Source organism: Budorcas taxicolor, chromosome 10 (assembly GCF_023091745.1).
Source record: "Budorcas taxicolor isolate Tak-1 chromosome 10, Takin1.1, whole genome shotgun sequence".
NCBI lineage: Eukaryota > Metazoa > Chordata > Mammalia > Artiodactyla > Bovidae > Budorcas > Budorcas taxicolor.
This window is the reverse complement of record NC_068919.1, coordinates 79,512,603-79,531,975: the sequence shown is the minus strand read 5'-3', so window position 1 is coordinate 79,531,975 and position 19,373 is coordinate 79,512,603.

Here is a 19,373-nt window from a genome sequence, read left to right as displayed (position 1 = left end):
GATCTTCACTCACTTCTTGATGATCTTCCCCTAGTTTCATGGTTTTAAATACCATCAGGATGGGATAACTCCTGAATTTATGTCTACATCTCAAACTCTCTCCCAATACCAGTGTTATAGATCCAATTACCTTCCTGATACATCCACTCGGATACATGACACCTCACACTCAAGGTATCCAACACCGAAACACCTAATCCTTTCCCCTAAACCTCCTCCACCTGCAGCCTTCCCCATCTTAACTAATGGCGCCTGCATTCTTCTCACCGCCCAACCCAAAATCTGGGAGTCATCTTGACTCCTTTTCCTCTCCCACTCCATATCCAATTTGTTAGGGAATCCTGTGGATTTTCCCTCCCAAATAGGTACGGAATCTGACCACTTCTCACTGCCTCCCTTCTCATCACCCTGGTCCAAGTCACTGTCGTTCCTTATCTGGATTTCTGTAAGCACTTCCCAACAGGCGTTCCTGTTACTACATGGCCAAATCCCAATATAGTACCAGGTGGTCCCTTAAAGTCTTATCTTGCCGTCCCTCAGCTCAACATCTCAGGTGGTTCTAATGCCAAAAACGCAGCTTCTCTGTATACCGGAACTGAATCAAATCCCAGAGACAGTTTGGGTGAAGTAGAAAAGGATGGCTTTATTGCTTTGTCAGTCAAAGGGGGCCACAGGGGGGCTAGTGTACTTAGAGTCGTGTGTCCCAGTTTGGAAAAGGTAATGAGAAATTTGATAGTGATTGTTCAAAGAGGGTGTGATCAGCTTGTGGACATGTTTTCTGATGGGTTGCTGGTGAGTTAAGTAGCAGTCAGCATCATCACCTTCAGGTCCAGTTGGTCTGGGGTCTACATGCTTGTGGGCTGTGCACCATCATTAATCATTTACTTCTCCCACCTGGAGGGGGTTTCAGCATCTGCAAAATATCTCAAAGTTATTGTTGTATGTATCCATTAATGGTGAACCAGAACCTTGCCCCAAGGCTACTCTTGACAAGTTTGTTTCTCCCTGGTCTCTCTTTACCAATTAACAACTTCTTGAATCTGCCCATTGGAACTCAGGAAAGGTCATGGAGGCTGAATGGAGGCTATTTCCTGTACTTAAAGAAATGGGGCTACAGAAAGTCTTTGTGTTCAGGAGCTTCACAGGACCTTCTCAGAATCAGCTCCCATCTCTCGCCTAGGAAAAGCCTCACATGGTCCGCAAGACCCTGCATGATCTGGTCCCATCACACCTTTAACCTCATCTCCTACTACTGTGTCCTGCACCCACCCCAGCCACCCTGGCCTCCTTTCCTTTCTTCTAACCTGTGGGCACATTCCCCCCCACCCACCCCAGGCTCTCTGCTGCAGCCATTCTATTGCCTGGAATGCCCTCCCTCCCCCCAGATATTCCAATTCCCTCACCTCCTACAATCCCATCCTCAAATTTTGCTTTCTCAGCAAGGCTCATTTTGGTTTGTTTGTTTGTTTTTTTTTTTCAATTTCAATTAAGGTTTATTAATGTTTCTGAAGATTATATTTCACCTTTGTCTTCTTTGATTTTGCTTTAATGTTTAAGGATGTTTCTTCATTTATTAAATCCTTTGCCATGAAAGAGCACCATGTAACTTATGTCAGTACAAACTGAATGATTCCTTTATAGTGGTAAGGAAAATCCACCAAAGATTCATAAAATCCAAGTACTAAGACACCAAGGTCCCTCTTCACATAAGCCAAAGCTTCCTCACACATATCATCTACAAGCCAATAGTATCTTTTTACTTTACCATCAAGATGAAAATAATTAAGAGCGCCGAGACAACCTTATTTCTCTAGTCTAAATAGACTTCCTCAGTATAGTTTAAACAGACACACACAAAAAACAGAAGTTGAAAGGAAAATAATTCACTGTGACTGATTAACTTACAATTATTTTTTTATAGTCAAGCACCAGTCTTCCCCTTCGCTTAGACTTTAGAGCAAGGCTCATTTTGGACTGAATCGTCTTCCCACCCTCCCTCTGAGTTCATATGTTGAAGCCTGAACACTCAATGTGACAATATTTGGAAATGAAGCTTTGTTGTTGTTCATTGCTAAGTTATGTCCAGCTATTTTTGACCCCATGAACTGCAGCACACCAGGCTTCCCTGTCCTACACTATCTCCTGGAGTTTGCTCAAATTCATGTCCATTGAGTCAGTGGTGCTATCCAACCATCTCATCCTCTGCTGCCTTCTTCTTTTGCTTTCAATCTTTCCTAGCCTCAGGGCCTTTTCCAATGAGTTGGCTCTTTGCATCAGGTGGCCAAAGTATTGGAGTTTCAGCTTCAGTAGCTTATAAGGAGGTAATAAAGATTAAGTGATATGAGGAGGGTGGGACCTTACTCCAGTAAAGCTGGCATCCTTTTAAAAAGAGGAAGAGGGACTTGCCTGTTGGTCCAGTGGTTAAGACTCCATGCTTCCAATGCAAGGGACATGGGTTCAATCTCCCGTCAGGGAACTAAGAGCCCACATGCCCCATGGCAGATAATAAATAGAAAAAATAAAAATTAAACATGAACAACAATGTCCAAAAAAATAAAAATAGGAAGAGATTCTGGAGCTCTCTTTCCTCACACACACAAAGAAGAGGTCATGTGAGCACACGGGGAGATGGCAACCACCAACAAGGAGAGAGAAGGGACCTCAGAATGAAACCTACTTTGACTGCAACTTCATCTTGGACTTCCCAGGCTCCAGAGCAGTGGGAAGTAGATTTCTGTGGTTGAAGACACCAGGTCTGGGGCATTTTGTTATGGCAGCCTTAGCAGACTGATCCGGAGAAGGCAATGGCACCCCACTCCAGTACTCTTGCCTGGAAAATCCAATGGGCCGAGGAACCTTGTAGGCTGCAGTCCATGGGGTCGCGAAGAGTCAGACATGACTGAATGACTTCACTTTCATGCATTGGAGAAGGAAATGGCAACTCACTCCAGTGTTCTTGCCTGGAGAATCCCAAGGACGGGGGAGCCTGGGCTGCCATCTGTGGGGTCGCACAGAGTCGGACACGACTGAAGCAACTTAGCAGCAGCAGCAGACTGATCCTGTGTCTTTATTACTATTCCAACCTTCCCGCCCTCCCTTCCTGGGACACCCAGACTCCCTTACCTTGCTCAACTTGTCCTATTCACCATAGCCCTCAGTGCCTTTTAATAAATTATTTATCTTTTTTCTTATATTTATTGTTTACTGTCTGTCTTCCCTGCTAGAACACAAACTCCTTGAGGGCAAGGGTTTTTGTCTGTTTTGTTTACCAGTGTATCCAAGTGTCCAGAACGGTGTCTAGTACATAAGGGATGTTCATCAAGTCTTTGTCAGGTGAAGGGATGAGGCCCCTTTCTGAAGGTGCAAAAAACCTAAGCAGAGAGTTTTTTCATTTATCTTGAGTCTGCTTGTCTCTAAAGGGGAAGCTGTCCCACCTGGCCAGGGGTTACCAGATGGGCTGGGAGGGCCTGGCTATGGCCTCGTGCACCCAGAGGGACAAGCGTGGCTCAAAAGGCTCAAGCTCAGCCTCTTGGCTGGTGCTCTCCTAGACTGAGAGTCATGCAGCTGGGAGGAGCCGTTACCCACCTTGTTTAAAGAAGGTGCTAATGTTCTCCAGTGGAAGCAGGAAGATAGTCCAAGCACACAGCACATGCAAAGGTACTGAGGCATGAAGCCATCCAGGAATACAGATTTGCATGGAGTGTGAGTGGAGGAGAGGGCCAGTGAAGCAGAGAGTCCAGAGAAGGCAAGATCACGAGGACAGGGAATGTCAAGTTCAGGAACTTGAGCTTTATTCTATCAAGAATCAGCAGCCACCACAGGACTTAAGCAGAGAAGCAGCCTGATGGGATTTGCTTGCTAGAAAGACTACGTGGGCAGCAGCTGGAGGAGGACGGCTGGAAGCAGGGAGTCCACATGGGAGGACATTTCACCAGCCGCAGGCACCTCATCACAGCATATTTGCATCTTGTGAACTCTCAGAGTGCAGAACACACGTCTTTGTTAGCCTGTAACAGGCAGAACTAGGGCCACCTGTCCCCTGAAGCCTCAGAGGGAAACCCAAACCCCATCCCGCCCTCCCCCACTCAGAGTGAGACAACCCAAATAGCTGGGATCAGTCTTTCTTTGGCTCTTAGCAAGAGAGGTGCTCATCTATAGGCAAATACCATTCAAAACATTCCAGCCTTAGTCTTTTCCTTAAGACATTCCCATCAGGCTGTTGCCATGACAACCACTGCTGACCCCGGGCTTCGGGAGCCAGAGAGACGTGGTCCTGCTGTTACCGCTGCTCATCAACTCGTCAAAAATGCTTGTCCCATGGTGCAAAAGTCCCAGCTGGCTGTAGTTCACACACATACCCACACGCTCCCCAACACACACACACAGACCCACAACCCACTCCGCACACACTCCTCTGCCGCTGTCCCCTGCACTTATTGTTTCCACTCGCCTCCTAAATTATGTTATATTTAATATAATATATAATATAATACATAATATATAACATAGAATATATAATATAAATATATAACATACAAATATATAATATGATTATATAATAAATATCATATTTATCATATAATAAATAATATATTGCATTTCCTGACCAGAGAAGGCAATGGCACCCCTCTCCAGTACTCTTGTCTGGAAAATCCAATGGGCGGAGGAGCCTGGTAGGCTGCAGTCCATGGGGTCACGAAGAGTCAGACACGACTTAACAACTTCACTTTCACTTTTCACTTTCATGCATTGGAGAAGGAAATGGCTACCCACTCCAGTGTTCTTGCCTGGAGAATCCCAGGGACGGGGGAGCCTGGTGGGCTGCCGTCTCTGGGATCGGACACGACTGAAGTGACTTAGCAGCAGCAGCAGCATTGCCTGACCAATTACAGACCCAATTCTCCCCACCCACAGCAGTGATTGAACCAGGGGGTGGGCATATGACCTAAGCTGTGGGACTGATTCATTCCTTGGGATGAATACAGGGAACGTCAAGAAAGGAACCCTCCTTCCTCTAGGGTGCCAGGCTGGGGCTGGGAATGTCCAGGCCTTCTCCCAGATGTTTGCAGTGAGAGAGCGAGGGCAACACACCAATAGAAGCAAATACATAAGCAGAGAAGAGAGCGAACATCCCTCTCAAGAGAGTGACAGGAGTCCTCAGCTCTAGGCCCTAAGCCCTGGATCCTGTGACTCATCCTCTGACTCAGAGTCCTTCCCAGCCTCTGAAGCCAGTGTGTTCTGTCCCAGCAACCAGAAGTGTCCCAATGGCCCCTCCCTCTTTTCAACTGAATTCTTCCCAGTCACCACCCATCCACCTCTACTTATCTCATCTGAAGACATCCCCTCCCTCTCTGTGTCTTAATTTGCATAGGTCTACAACTGAGATCAAACCAGTCAATCCTAAAGGAAATCACCCTGAATATTCACTGGAAGGACTGATGCTGAAGCTGAAGCACCAATGCTTTGGCCACCTGATGCGGAGAGCTGACGCACTAGAAAAGACCCTGATGCTGGGAAAGATTGAAAGCAGCAGGAGAAGAGGACGACAGAGGATGAGATGGTTGGATGACATCACCCGCTCAAGGACATGAGTTTGAGCAAACTCTGGGAGGTTGTGAAGGACAGGGAAGCCTGGTGGGCTGCAGTCCATGATGTCGAAAAGTCGAACACGACTGAGCAACTGAACAACAACAAATTCCACACCCTCATTTAATCAAGGGGAGGTCGGCTGGCTTGCCCCTCTCTCAGTGTTAATCACTGGCTTTACAGGAACACCCAGGCCTCTAGATTCAGCCCAGGACCTTCCCATCAGCAGCCTCCTTCCGGAGAGCATACTTCTGTTGCAGAGGACACTGAGCTGGGGGTGAGCAGGGGCGGGGATGGGAGGGTAAAGGAAGGTGAAGGTCAGGAGACTGCCAGACTGGAAATGGTTGGAGGCAGCAAGAAAAGGCATGATTGCTTTGCCAAGCCCTCAGGATGGAAAGCTCTGAACCTCAGGGCCTGCTACCCTGGACAAGCCAGATTTTGGGAAAGGAAGGATTCTAGGGAGACTGTCAGTTACCAAGCAGCTGAGTCAATCACTCAAGAACCTATGATAGCAAATATCTTCATGGAGACTCTTGAGGCCCTGAACATAGAAGTACAGTTCAGTTGCTCAGTTGTGTCTGACTCTTTAAGACACCACGGACTGCAGCACACCAGGCCTACCTGTCCATCACCAACTCCCGGAGCATACTCAAACTTATTTCCATTGAATCGGTGATGCCATCCAACCATCTAGTCCTCTGTCGTCCCTTTCTCGTCCTGCCCCCAATCCCTCCCAGCATCGGGGTCTTTTCCAATGACAGTTCTTCGTATCAGGGGGCCAAAGTACTGGAGTTTCAGCTTTAGCATCATTCCTTCCAAAGAAATCCCAGGGTTGATCTCCTTCACAATGGACTGGTTGGATCTCCTTGCAGTCCAAGGGACTCTCAAGAGTCTTCTCCAACACCACAGTTCAAAAGCATCAATTCTTTAATCCATTGTATATTCTTGCCTCCTTTGTCGAAGATAAGGTGTCCATAGGTGTGTGGATTTATCTCTGGGCTTTCTATTTTGTTCAACAAAGGAGGCAAGAATATACAATGGAATAAAGACAATCTCTTTAACAAGTGGTGCTGGGAAAACTGGTCAACTACTTGTAAAAGAATGAAACTAGATCACTTTCTAACACCACACACAAAAATAAACTCAAAATGGGTTAAAGATCTAAGCATAAGACCAGAAACTATAAAACTCCTAGAGGAGAACATAGGCAAAACACTCTCCAACATAAATCACAGCAGGATCCTCTATGATCCACCTCCCAGATTACTGGAAATAAAAGTAAAAATAAACAAATGGGATCTAATTAAAATTAAAAGCTTCTGCACAACAAAGGAAAATATAAGCAAGGTGAAAAGACAGCCTTCTAAAAGGGAGAAAATAATAGCAAATGAAGCAACTGACAACTAATCTCAAAAATATACAAGCAACTTATGCAGCTCAATTCCAGAAAAATAAACAACCCAATCAAAAAATGGGCCAAAGACCTAAATAGACATTTCTCCAGAGAAGACATATGGATGGCTAACAAACACATGAAAAGATGCTCAACATCACTCATTATCAGAGAAATGCAAATCAAAACCACAATGAGGTACCATTTCACACCAGTCAGAATGGCTGCGATCCAAAAGTCTACAAGCAATAAATGCTGGAGAGGGTATGGAGAAAAGGGAACCCTCTTATACTGTTGGTGGGAATGCAAACTAGTACAGCCACTATGGAGAACAGTGTGGAGATTCCTTAAAAAATTGCAAATAGAACTGCCTTATGACCCAGCAATCCCACTGCTGGGCATACACACCAAGGAAAACAGAATTGAAAGAGACACGTGTACCCCAATGTTCATCGCAGCACTGTTTATACTAGCCAGGACATGGAAACAACCTAGAGGTCCATCAGCAGATGAATGGATAAGAAAGCTGTGGTACATATACACAATGGAGTATTACTCAGCCATTAAAAAGAATACATTTGAATCAGTTCTAATGAGGTGGATGAAACTGGAACCTATTATACAGAGTGAAGTAAGCCAGAAAGAAAAACACCAATACAGTATACTAACACATATATATGGAATTTAGAAAGATAGTAATGATAACCCTGTATGTGAGACAGCAAAAGAGACACAGATGTATAGAACGGACTTTTGGACTCTGTGGGAGAAGGAGACGGTTGATTTGGGGAGATGGGATGATTTGGGAGAATGGCATTGTAACATGTATAATATCATGTAAGAAACGAATTGCCAGTCTAGGTTCGATACAGGATACAGGAGGCTTGGGGCTGGTGCACAGGGATGATCCAGAGAGATGATATGGGGTGGGAGGTGGGACGGGGGTTCAGGATTGGGATCTCGTGTCCACCTGTGGTGGATTCATGTCAATGTATGGCAAAACAAATACAGTATTGCAAAGCAAGTTCAGTTCAGTTCAGTCACTCAGTCGTGTCCAACTCTTTGCCACTCCATGAATCGCAGCACGCCAGGCCTCCCTGTCCATCACCAACTCCCGGAGTTCACTCAGACTCACGTCCATCAAGTCCATGATGCCATCCAGCCATCTCATCCTCGGTCGTCCCCTTCTCCTCCTGCCCCCAATCTCTCCCAGCATCAGAGTCTTTTCCAATGAGTCAACTCTTCTCATGAGGTGGCCAAAGTACTGGAGCTTCAGCTTTAGCATCATTCCTTCCAAAGAAATCCCAGGGTTGATCTCCTTCGGAATGGACTGGTTGGATCTCCTTGCAGTCCAAGGGACTCTCAAGAGTCTTCTCCAACACCACAGTTCAAAAGCATCAATTCTTCGGCGCTCAGCCTTCTTCACAGTCCAACTCTCACATCCATACATGACCACGGGAAAAACCATAGCCTTGACTAGATGGACCTTAGTCGGCAAAGTAATGTCTCTGCTTTTGAATATACTATCTAGGTTGGTCATAACTTTTCTTCCAAGGAGTAAGCGTCTTTTAATTTCATGGCTGCAGTCACCATCTGCAGTGATTCTGGAGCCCAAAAAAATAAAGTTTGACACTGTTTCCACTGTTGCCCCATCTATTTCCGATGAAGTGATGGGACCGGATGCCATGATCTTTGTTTTCTGAATGTTGAGCTTTAAGCCACCTTTTTCACTCTCCTTTTTCAGTTTCATCAAGAGGCTCTTTAGTTCTTCTTCACTTTCTGCCATAAGGGTGGTGTCATCTGCCTATCTGAGGTTATTGATATTTCTCCCGGCAATCTTGATTCCAACTTGTGTTTCATCCAGCCCAGCATTTCTCATGATGTACTCTGCATAGAAGTTAAATAAGCAGGGTGACAATATACAGCCTTGACGTACTCCTTTTCCTATTTGGAACCAGTCTGTTGTTCCATGTCCAGTTCTAACTGTTGCTTCCTGACCTGCATACAGATTTCTCAAGAGGCAGGTCAGGTGGTCTGGTATTCCCATCTCTTTCAGAATTTTCCACAGTTGATTGTGATCCACACAAAGGCTTTGGCATAGTCAATCAAGCAGAAATAGATGTTTTTCTGGAACTCTCTTGCTTTTTCGGTGATCCAGCAGATGTTGGCAATTTGATCTCTGGTTCCTCTGCCTTTTCTAAAACCAGCTTGAACATCAGGGAGTTCATGGTTCATGTATTGCTGAAGCCTGGCTTGGAGAATTTTGAGCATTACTTTGCTAGCATGTGAGATGAGTGCAATTGTGCAGTAGTTTGAGCATTCTTTGGCATTGCCTTTCTTTGGGATTGGAATGAAAACTGACCTTTTCCAGTCCTGTGGCCACTCCTGAGTTTTCCAAATTTGCTGACATATTGAGTGCAGCACTTTCACAGCATCATCTTTCAGGATTTGAAACAGCTCAGCTGGAATTCCATCACCTCCACTAGCTTTGTTCGTAGTGATGCTTTCTAAGGCCCACTTGACTTCATATTCCAAGATGTCTGGCTCTAGATGAGTGATCACACCATCGTGATTATCCGGGTCGTGAAGATCTTTTTTGTACAGTTCTTCCGTGTATTCTTGCCACCTCTTCTTAATATCTTCTGCTTCTGTTAGGTCCATACCATTTCTGTCCTTTATCGAGCCCATCTTTGCATGAAATGTTCCCTTGGTATCTCTAATTTTCTTAAAGAGATCTCTAGTCTTTCCCATTCTATTGTTTTCCTCTGTTTCTTTGTATTAATCGCTGAAGAAGGCTTTCTTATCTCTTCTTGCTATTCTTTGGAACTCTGAATTCAGATGCTTATATCTTTCCTTTTCTCCTTTGCTTTTCACTTCTCTTCTTTTCACAGCCATTTGTAAGGCCTCCCCAGACAGCCATTTTGCTTTTTTGCATTTCTTTTCCATGGGGATGGTCTTGACCCCTGTCTCCTGTACAATGTCACAAACCTCATTCCATAGTTCATCAGGCACTCTGTCTATCAGATCTAGGCCCTTAAATCTATTTCTCACTTCCACTGTATAATCATAAGCGATTTGATTTAGGTCATACGTGAATGGTCTAGCGGTTTTCTCTACTTTCTTCAATTTGAGTCTGAATTTGGTAATAAGGAGTTCATGATCTGAGCCACAGTCAGCTCCTGGTCTTGTTTTTGTTGACTGTATAGAGCTTCTCCATCTTTGGCTGCAAAGAATATAATCAGTCTGATTTCGGTGTTGACCATCTGGTGATGTCCATGTGTAGAGTCTTCTCTTGTGTTGTTGGAAGAGGGTGTTTGCTATGACCAGTGCATTTTCTTGGCAAAACTCTATTAGTCTTTGCCCTGCTTCATTGCGCATTCCAAGGCCAAATTTGCCTGTTACTCCAGGTGTTTCTTGACTTCCTACTTTTGCATTCCAGTCCCCTATAATGAAAAGGACATCTTTTTTGGGTGTTCTAAAAGGTCTAAAAGGTCTAAGTAAAAATAAAAATTAAAAAGAAAAAAAAAGCATCGATTCTTCGGCACTCAGCTTTCTTCACAGTCCAACTCTCACATCCATACATGACCACTGGAAAAACCATAGCCTTGACTAGACGGACCTTTGTTGGCAAAGTAATGTCTCTGCTTTTCAATATGCTGTCTAGGTTGGTCATAACTTTTCTTCCAAGGAGCAAGCGTCTTTTTATTTCATGGCTGCAGTCATCATCTGCAGTGATATTGGAGCCCAAGAAAATAAAGTCTGACACTGTTTCCACTGTTTCCCCATCTATTTGCCATGAAGTGATGGGACCAGGTACCATGATCTTAATTTTCTGAATGTTGAGCTTTAAGCCAACTTTTTCCCTCTCCTCTTTCACTTTCATCAGGAGGCTTTTTAGTTCCTCTTCACTTTCTGCCATAAGGGTGGTGTCATCTCCATATCTGAGGTTATTGATATTTCTCTTGGCAATCCTGATTCCAGCTTGTGCTTCATCCAGTCCAGCATTTTTCATGATGTTCTCTACATATAAGTTAAATAAGCAGGGTGACAATACACAGCTTTGCCGTACTCCTTTTCCTATTTAGAACCAGTCTGTTGTTCCATGTCCAATTTTAACTGTTTCATCTTGACCTGCATACAGATTTCTCAGGAGGCAGGTCAGTAGATGTTTTTCTAGAACTCTCTTGCTTTTTCAATGATCCAGCGGATGTTGGCAATTTGATTTCTGGTTCCTCTGCCTTTTCTAAATCCAGCTTGAACATCTGGAAGTTCACGCTTCACGTACTGCTGAAGCCTGGCTTGGAGAATTTTGAGCATTACTTTACCAGCATGTGAGATGAGTGCAATTGTGTGGTAGTTTGAGCATTCTTTGGCATTGCCTTTCTTTGGGATTGGAATGAAAACTGACCTTTTCCAGTCCTGTGGCCACTCCTGAGTTTTCCAAATTTGCTGACATATTGAGTGCAGCACTCTCACAGCATCATCTTTTAGGATTTGAAATAGCTCAACTGGAATTCCATCACCTCCACTAGCTTTGTTCATAGTGATACTTCCTAAGGCCCACTTGACTTCGCATTCCAGGATGTCTGGCTCTAGATGAGTGATCACACCATTGTGATTATCTGGGTCATGAAGATCTTTTTTTATAGTTCTGTGTATTCTTGCTACCTCTTCTAAATATCTTCTGCTTCTGTTAGGTCCATACCATTTCTGTCCTTATTTTGTGCCCATCTTTGCATGAAATGTTCCCTTGGTATCTCTAATTTTCTGGAAGTGATTTTTAGTCTTTCTCATTCTATTGTTTTCCTCTATTTCTTTGCATTGATCGCTGAGGATTCTTATCTCGCCTTGCTATTCTTTGGAACTCTGCATTCAATTGGAATGCAAATGGAACATAGAAGAGCTCCTCATACTTGTTGAAGGAAAGAAAGGAGGGAGGAAACTCACTAAAAATAATTTACATGTAACAATTTACATATTTATACAATATTTTACATACTAAAACTACATACTAATATTTACATATGCTAGAAACGACATTAGCCATGAACTCCACTACCTGAAACTCCACTTAGAAGCTTTGTGGGACTCCTGGTGGTCCAATGGTTAAGTATCTGCCTGCCAATTCAGGGGACACAGGTTCAATCCCTGCTCCCAGAAGATCCCACATGCTTCGAGGCAACTAAGCCCGAGAGCCTCAGCTACTGAAGCCCATGCGCCTGGAGCCTGTCCTCTGCAAGAAAAGAAGCCCCCACAATGAGAAGCCCTAGAACCTCAACTATGAGATAGCCCCTGCTCACCACAACTAGAGAAAACCCACGCACAGCAACAAAGACCCAGCGCAGCCAAAAATAAATAAATAAACAAACAAACCTTTTTTTTCCCCAAATCTTAAAAAAAAAAAAAAGAAGCTGTGTGACTCTGAGGTTCAATGTTCTGTGATCAAGGAGAGGGATATTGTGAGAACAAACAAGAAATCAGTGCGTAGGTGGATGGTACAAAACAGAGCTGAAAGATGATGGCTGAAGCAGAGACTTTTGTTTCATATCTTAAAGGGGAGAACCACTGGGAGACTCAGCAATAATGCAGAATCTCAGCAATAATACAAAGCCCTCCCTTTGCTCAGAGCGCCTTGGTTCACTTTCCCACTGGTTTTGCAGCCCAGCTCAGAGCATGCTGCCACCTGCTGGGGATACAGAGGAAGCGAACACCAAGGCATCCCTCAACAGAAGGCCGCCCGGAGGAGAAACCTGGAGAAAGGGAAGCATGGGCTGCTGTCTCTTGGGTTGCACAGAGTTGGACACGACTGAAGCGACTTAGCAGCAGCAGCAGCAGGCATACAATTTCCTCTTAGATATGACTCTCATCCTTCAAGACAGGCAGGGCCCTTACCACCGGCCAGCAATCTATCAGAAAAAATAAGATACCTCTCCGTTTAGTTTTTCTTTTTAAAAGTAGGATAAGATATTATTCAGCCTTAAGTGAAAGTGAAAGTCACTCAGTCGTGTTTGACACTTTGCAACTCCAAAGACTGTAAAGTCCACGGAATTCTCCAGGCCAGAATACTGGAGTGGGTAGCCATCCCTTTCTCCAGGGGATTTTCCCGATCCAGGAATTGAACCAGGGTCACCTGCATTGCAGGCAGATTCTTTACCAACTGAAATATCAGGGAAGCCCTTAAGGAGGAAGAAAATTCCTACACATGCTACAGCATGGATGGATCTTGAGGACGTTATACTAACTGGGATAAGCCATCACAAAAAAGACAAATATTGTATGATTCAAGTTACATGAGGTAACTATAGTCATCAAATTCATAGAGTCAGAAAGTGTTGATAGAATGGTAGTTGCCAGAGGCCGGTGGGGAGGGGAAATGGAGAGTTGTTTAGTGGGTATAAAGGACTTCCCTGGTGTCCAGTGATTGAGGTATCACACCGCCATGGCTGGGGGCATGGTTTTAAGCCCTGGTCTGGGAATTAAGATCCTGCATGTCTCGTGGCCCCCACAAAACAGGAGGGATGTGGAGTTTCAGTTCTCCAAGATAAAGAGTTCTGAAGACAGGTTGTACAACAATGTGAATATACACTGTTGAACAATACACTATATACTATTGACCTATACACTTAGAAATGGTTAAAATGGTAACTTTTATGTTCTGTATATTTTACCACAATAAAAAAACCAGTGAGTGATAGGGATAATAAGCGCATGGTAGGTGCTTGGCTTTATGCACTAGAATCACAATAAATATTTGTTGAATGAAGATGGGAAGAGGTGATGCTGATAGATGGTCTCAGACTGCAGGGTGAACATGAGGACTGACATCTCTCCCTTCCCAGGACAGCCTTCCAAGGGACTGCAGTTGGCCGTGGTGACCTTCTCCTTTGGGGGTGATTTATCAATCAGTTATCCTTCCTCTTCTCATCCCTTCTGGTACCAGTGTGGTTCCAAGTTCATCCTGAGCTGAAATGTTCTCCCTGAGGACTGCATCTCCTCGGTCAGGCCTTCGGTGGCAGCCACGTCTCCGTTGATGTCAAGGCTGCAAGTTCTCAGATCATAGACTTTCAAACAGCAAGGGACTGCCTGGTGGTCCAGTGGATAAGAATCCGAGCTCCCAATGCAGGGGGCCTGGGTCTGACCCCTGGTCAGGGAGCCAGATGCCACATGCCTCGACTAAGAGGCCACATGCTGCAATTAAAGATCCTACACACCGCAGCAAAGCCCGAAGACATCCCGCATGCCACAGCTGAGACCTGGCCTAGGCCAAAGAAATGTTTTTAACGTTGTTGTTCAGTCACTAAGTCATGTCTGACTCCCGGAAACCCCCTGGACTGCAGCATGCCAGGCTCTTCCGTACTCCACTATCTCCCAGAGTTTGCTCAAATTCATGTCCGTTGAGTAGGTGATGCTATCTAACCGTCTCATCCTCTGCTGCCCCCTTCTCCTGCTGCCTTCAATCTTTCCCAGCATCAGGGTCTTTTCCAATGAGTCAGTTCCTCACATCAGGAGGCCAAAGTATTGGAGCTCCAGCTTTAGCATCAGTCCTTCCAATCAATATTCAGAACTGATTTCCTTTAGGATTGACTAGTTTGATCTCCTTACAGTCCAAGGGACTCAAGGGTCATCTCCAGCACAATTTAAAAGTATCTATTCTTTGGTGCTCAGCTTTCTTAATGGTCCAGCTCTCACATCTGTACATGACTTTTGGGAAAACCATAGCTTTGATCATATGGACATTTGTTGGCAAAGTGATGTCTCTGTTTTTCAATATGCTGTCTGGGTTGGTCATAGCTTTTCTTCCAAGGAGCAAGTGTCCTTTAATTTCATGGCTGCAGTCTCCCTCTGCAGTGATTTTGGAGCCCAAGAAAATAAAGTCTGTCACTGCTTCCACTTTTTCCCCTTCTGTTTGGTATGAAGTGATGGGACTGGAAGCCATGATCTTAGTTTTGTTGTTGTTTTAGTACCTACTTTTAACACAGAAAAAAACTCCAAGGGCTCTGAGCAGCCTCATGAGATTTGAGTTTTATCTCCTATCTAATAAAGATACATAAATGCAAAAAACGTTTCAAATAGTGACATCAAAAGCTCCAGAGCCAGTAAGCAGTAAGACAACATCCCCCACCCCTACTCTGCTCCCACGCCCTGCATAGCAGCAGGCAGAGTGCTAGACAGGTTCCTTCCCCAGCACTTGTGACGAGGGCTGTGCTCTGTGAGAGGAAACGTTCTCCTTGTGTGTCACACCAAGGCCCATCGGTCCTAATTATTGCCAGGCTAACAGAGCAGGTTGTCTGTTTATAATAGGACTCTCGGTCCAGAGGCAGGTATCAGATCCTCCAAGGCAAGCAAGGCAGAGAGTGTGAGCCCCAAATGGACGGAGCTGGCTCTGCAACTGCCGGACAGCTCCTGGAGCCCCCGTGGTCCAGCCCTGGCCTTTGGGCAGCCCTGATTCACTGCAACTTCCCTGCCTGATCATCAAGTGTCAGAATGCTGGATTGCACTGAAATGTGGGTGGCAGTTGTAGGTAGAATTCACCACAAGGGGAGGGAGTTTATTAAGACCTCCTACCCCCAGGATCTGGGGGCTTGGAGTGCTTCCTGAACTTCGTCTGAACTTCTTTCACCCAGCAGGATGGAGAGGGAAGCTCCTTTCTGGGTCAGAGCAGTTGGTAGTGATGAGTGGAAGGAAGCCCAGGTCTAGGGAAGGGAAGGGGAGATGAAATAGGCAGAGAGTCAGGACAGCCAAACCTGCAGTGTTATACCACACCCATCCACACCCAGGTGGATGTTTGAAGAACCAATTTCTCCTAGTTGCTTTGGATGTCTGGGAGTGGACCTGTTTCCAAGTGGCAAGAACAAAAGGATACCACTATATCCTCTCCCAAAGCCTTGCAAAGGACACGCTTCACCTCTGTTCCCGGGGGTAGGGTGGGAGAATTCAGCATCTTTCCCCCCAAAGTTAAAGCCATAGGATTTCTGAGCTTGGAGAGCCTTTGCTGCATCCCAGGGGTCTGAAAAGCTTTGTCCTGGCTTAATGCAGAAGCACAAGGGTCTCCAGGGACTGCTGAGAGCTCCTTTGTTTAGTGGTATTAAATTTTTGTTTTAATTGGAGTACAGTTGCTTTACAATGTTGTGTTAGCTTCTGCTGTACAGCAAAGTGAATCAGCTATGAAATGAAGTGTTAGTTTCTCAGTTGCGTCTGATTCTTTGTGACCCCCATGGACTGTAGCCCACCAGGCTCGTCTGTCCAGGGGATTTTCCAGGCAAGAATACTGGAGTAGGCAGCCATTCCCTTCTCCAAGGGAACTATATGTATACATCAGTTCAGTTCAGTTCAGTCACTCAGTCGTGTCAGACTCTTTGTGACCCCATGAATCGCAGCATGCCAGGCCTCCCTGTTCATCACCATCTCCCAGAGTTCACTCAGACTCACGTCCATCGAGTCCGTGATGCCATCCAGCCATCTCATCCTCGGTCATCCCCTTCTCCTCCTGCCCCCAATCTCTCCCAGCATCAGAGTCTTTTCCAATGAGTCAACTCTTCTCATGAGGTGGCCAAAGTACTGGAGCTTCAGCTTTAGCATCATTCCTTCCAAAGAAATCCCAGGGTTGATCTCCTTCGGAATGGACTGGTTGGATCTCCTTGCAGTCCAAGGGACTCTCAAGAGTCTTCTCCAACACCACAGTTCAAAAGCATCAATTCTTCGGCGCTCAGCCTTCTTCACAGTCCAACTCTCACATCCATACATGACCACAGGAAAAACCATAGCCTTGACTAGATGGACCTTAGTCGGCAAAGTAATGTCTCTGCTTTTGAATATACTATCTAGGTTGGTCATAACTCTTCTTCCAAGGAGTAAGCGTCTTTTAATTTCATGGCTGCAGTCACCATCTGCAGTGATTTGGGAGCCCCAAAAAATAAAGTCTGACACTGTTTCCACTGTTTCCCCATCTATTTCCGATGAAGTGATGGGACCGGATGCCATGATCTTTGTTTTCTGAATGTTGAGCTTTAAGCCAACTTTTTCACTCTCCTCTTTCACTTTCATCAAGAGGCTTTTTAGTTCCTCTTCACTTTCCGCCATAAGGGTGGTGTCATCTGCATATCTCAGGTTATTGATATTTCTCCTGGCAATCTTGATTCCAGCTTGTGTTTCTTCCAGTCCAGCGTTTCTCATGATGTACTCTGCAAAGAAGTTAAATAAGCAGGGTGACAATATACAGCCTTGACGTACTCCTTTTCCTATTTGGAACCAGTCTGTTGTTCCATGTCCAGTTCTAACTGTTGCTTCCTGACCTGCATACAGATTTCTCAAGAGGCAGGTCAGGTGGTCTGGTATTCCCATCTCTTTCAGAATTTTCCACAGTTGATTGTGATCCACACAGTCAAAGGCTTTGGCATAGTCAATCAAGCAGAAATAGATGTTTTTCTGGAACTCTCTTGCTTTTTCGGTGATCCAGCAGATGTTGGCAATTTGATCTCTGGTTCCTCTGCCTTTTCTAAAACCAGCTTGAACATCAGGGAGTTCACGGTTCACGTATTGCTGAAGCCTGGCTTGGAGAATTTTGAGCATTACTTTACCAGCATGTGAGATGAGTGCAATTGTGTGGTAGTTTGAGCATTCTTTGGCATTGCCTTTCTTTGGGATTGGAATGAAAACTGACCTTTTCCAGTCCTGTGGCCACTGCTGAGTTTTCCAAATTTGCTGGCACATTTTCTTAACTACCTTCCAATTAGACCAAATCTGACACACTCTGGGCCTGAGCAAGTTTCTGTTTCACCATCACAATTCACTGTGGGCTCACTTGGATGGTACCTGAGCACCCATAGGCTGCCCAGATCATGCTGGGTTGGGCAAGATAGGATGTATGGGCCCAAGAATGACATCCATTCAGAGACAGTGGTATCTGTTCATTCTTACCACTTGGAAACAGGCCCACTCCCAGACATCTACAGCCAACTAGGAGAAATTGGTTCTTCAAACGTCCATCTGGGTGTGGATGGGTGTGCTATAACACTGCAGGTTTGGCTGTCCTGACTCTGCCTATTTCATCTCCCCTTCCCTTCCCTAGACCTGGGCTTCCACTCATCACTACCAACTGCTCTGACCCAGAAAGGAGCTTCCCTCTCCATCCTGCTGGGTGAAAGAAGTTCAGACGAAGTTCAGGAAGCACTCCAAGCCCCCAGATCCTGGGGGTAGGAGGTCTTAATAAACTCCCTCCCCTTGTGGTGAATTCTACCTACAACTGCCACCCACATTTCGGTGCAGTCCAGCATTCTATGTGTCCTATGGTTTTATCTCTGGGTGACACTTGATGATCAGGCAGGGAAGTTGCAGTGAGTCAGAGCTGTCCAAAGGCCAGGGCTGGACCACGGGGGCTCCAGGAGCTGTCAGTGATTCAGGCAGGGGGTACTTCCCAGAGGCTGGGTCAGAGCCCAGGTGTTTTAGAGATCTCTTGCCTCACCTATTAACATCTTCCTAGGGAAAAGCACTAAAGTCTAGGATGACCATGGCATTACTGTCCAAACTGGAACACGTGTAACAGCAAAAATGAAAGTGAAAGTCGCTCAGTCGTGTCCGACTGTTTGTGACCCCTTGGACTATACAGTCCATGGAATTCTCCAGGCCAGAATATTGGAGTGGGTAGCCTTTTCCTTCTCCAGGGGATCTTCCCAACCCAGGGATCGAACTCAGGTCTCCCACATTGCAGGCGGATTCTTTACCAGCTAAGCCACAAAGGAAGTCTGAGAATACTAGAGTAGGTAGCCTATGCCTTCTCCAGCAAATCTTTCCGACCCAGGAATTGAACTGGGGTCTCCTGCACTGCAGGCGGATTCTTTACTAACTGAGCTGTCAGGGAAGCCCACAACAGCAAAAAGGGGGTCATTAATAAATACGCTGGGAAACAGCACATAAAGCGCTACAATGGGGCTTCCCTGATAGCTCGGTGAGGGGAGTCTGCTTGCCAGTGCAGGAGACATGGGTTTGATCCCTGATTCGGGAGGATCCCACATACCACGGAACAGGCCCATGTGCCACTACTATTGGGTCTGTGATCTAGAGCCCAAGAATCACAACTATTGAGCCCACATGCTGCGATAACTGAAGCCCATGCACCCTAGAACCCACGCTCCACAACAAGAGAAGACACTGAAATGAGAAATCTGTGCACCGCAACTAGGAACCCTTGCTCTCAGCAACTAGAGAAAGTGCTCGAAGCAACGAAGACCCAGCACAGCCAAAACTACACAAATAAATAAAATTACATTTCAAAAAGGGGTATGATGATAGCTCATCCATCCCTAGTGAGGGAATAAATCAAATAGGAGGAGAATCCAGTTATCACCATTTCTCACCTTCCCTTACATGATGCAAAACAAAACCATAAACCTCTCCT